This window comes from Oncorhynchus gorbuscha, unplaced genomic scaffold, assembly GCF_021184085.1.
Source record: "Oncorhynchus gorbuscha isolate QuinsamMale2020 ecotype Even-year unplaced genomic scaffold, OgorEven_v1.0 Un_scaffold_473, whole genome shotgun sequence".
NCBI lineage: Eukaryota > Metazoa > Chordata > Actinopteri > Salmoniformes > Salmonidae > Oncorhynchus > Oncorhynchus gorbuscha.
The window spans coordinates 149,744-152,500 of record NW_025745306.1 but is presented as its reverse complement, the minus strand read 5'-3'; positions in this window follow the sequence as shown (position 1 = coordinate 152,500).

Below are 2,757 nucleotides of genomic sequence, written 5' to 3'. Positions count from 1 at the left end.
AGTTATAGGCTTCTCTCTATATAGAGGGAGAGGCCATCGAAAATGTGATTCATTATTTAAATCTAAGTAGTAGATGAGGTGAAGACTGGGAGATGAGCGACAGCCGTATAATTTATACAGACGTCTTTACACACGGGTGCATGGGATTTATCTCTGTCTGTCTCTCTGTCTCCCTCTCTCTGTCTGTCTCTCTGTCTCTCTGTCTCCCTCTCTCTGTCTGTCCCTCTCTCTGTCTGTCTCTCTCTCTCTCTGTCTCTCTCGCTCTGTGTCTGTCTCTCTCTGTCTCTCTCTGTCTCTCTCTCTCTCCGCGTCTCTATCAGTCCAAACCTCCGCGTCTCTATCAGTCCAAACCTCCGCGTCTCTATCAGTCCAAACCTCCGCGTCTCTATCAGTCCAAACCTCCACGTCTCTATCAGTCCAAACCTCTCTATCAGTCCAAACCTCCACGTCTCTATCAGTCCAAACCTCCACGTCTCTATCAGTCCAAACCTCCACATCTCTATCAGTCCCAACCTCCACGTCTCTATCAGTCCAAACCTCCGCGTCTCTATCAGTCCAAACCTCCGCGTCTCTATCAGTCCCAACCTCCACGTCTCTATCGTTGTCCAAACCTCCTCGTCTCTATGAGTCCAAACGTCCGCGTCTCTATCGTTGTCCAAACCTCCGCGTCTCTATCAGTCCAAACCTCCACGTCTCTATCAGTCCAAACCTCCGCGTCTCTATGAGTCCAAACCTCCGCGTCTCTATCAGTCCAAACCTCCACATCTCTATCAGTCCAAACCTCCACGTCTCTATCAGTCCAAACCTCCACGTCTCTATCAGTCCAAACCTCCACGTCTCTATCAGTCCAATCGTAGTCCAAGCCTCCACATCTCTATCAGTCCAAACCTCCACGTCTCTATCAGTCCAAACCTCCACGTCTCTATCAGTCCAAACCTCCACGTCTCTATCAGTCCAAACCTCCACATCTCTATCAGTCCAAACCTCCACGTCTCTATCAGTCCAAACCTCCACGTCTCTATCAGTCCAAACCTCCACGTCTCTATCAGTCCAAACCTCCACGTCTCTATCAGTCCAAACCTCCACATCTCTATCAGTCCAAACCTCCACGTCTCTATCAGTCCAAACCTCCACATCTCTATCAGTCCAAACCTCCACGTCTCTATCAGTCCAAACCTCCACATCTCTATCAGTCCAAACCTCCACATCTCTATCAGTCCAAACCTCCACGTCTCTATCAGTCCAAACCTCCACATCTCTATCAGTCCAAACCTCCACGTCTCTATCAGTCCAAACCTCCACGTCTCTATCAGTCCAAACCTCCACATCTCTATCAGTCCAGTTTATGTTTTAGTTTAAGGCGTTTCATCTTCATGACAAGTTCCTGTTCTTTTTCCAAAGACTTCCTGTCACAACAACAACACGTGTTTCTCTAACTTGTCAACAGAAGCACTGAGCAAACACCTTTTTTTTCAAAGACTTCCTGTCACAACAACAACACGTGTTTCTCTAACTTGTCAACAGAAGCACTGAGCAAACACCTTTTTTTTCAAAGCCTTTTACATTGTAACTTAGCCTTTTGCGACCCGCAGAAACTACTTAGGAGACGACAGCGATAAATGTCAAACCCTCAAAAGGTTTTTGGCGGTAAAACCGTTCGGTCAACGGAGTTCAGTTTATTATCGAATGTATTAGGTTACAAAATCACTTTTTTTTGTTTTTTTTGTAAATAAAGTTCATTTTATTTCAGAGACCCCCCTACTGAATGATTCAGAACGTGAAGAATCATATGTGTGTCTCGGTAAAAATGTGTTTTCTAACAAGAGGAAGTGAAATGTTTTCTCCTACTCTGGGCAGAGTGGTGGGACATCCTATTATTGAATGTAATACAGAAGACCACATTGACTAGTATTCATGTCAACTAACATCCTGGAGCTTCCTGTCAACTAACATCCTGGAGCTTCCTGTCAACTAACATCCTGGAGCTTCCTGTCAACTAACATCCTGGAGCTTCCTGTCAACTAACATCCTGGAGCTTCCTGTCAACTAACATCCTGGAGCTTCCTGATCAATTTGTATATCATCCCAAATCTCTGTATTCTTCTGAGTTCCACCTAAGAAAGGTACTTTGATCAATTTGTATATGTCCCAAATCTCACCCTATATAGTGCACTACTTTAGACCAGAACCCTATTCCCTATGTAGTGCACTACTTTAGACTAGAGCCCTATAGAACCCTATTCCCTATATAGTGCACTACTTTAGACCAGAACCCTATTCCCTATGTAGTGCACTACTTTAGACTAGAGCCCTATAGAACCCTATTCCCTATATATAGTGCACTACTTTAGACCAGAACCCTATTCCCTATATAGTGCACTACTTTAGACCAGAACCCTATTCCCTATATATAGTGCACTACTTTAGACCAGGTCCCTATAGAACCATATTCCCTATATATAGTGCACTACTTTAGATCAGGGCCCTATAGAACCCTATTCCCTATATATAGTGCACTACTTTAGACCAGAACCCTATTCCCTATATATAGTGCACTACTTTAGATCAGGGCCCTATAGAACCCTATTCCCTATATATAGTGCACTACTTTAGTCCAGGGCCTGTAGTAGTGTACTGTATAGAGAAATAGGCTGCCAATGGATACTAGCTGATACTATAATGAGAAGTCTTCCTCATATTTATTTAACGATACTTAGACGAGAGGGAATTCATCTTTTCTCAGATCGGCCATTTTAT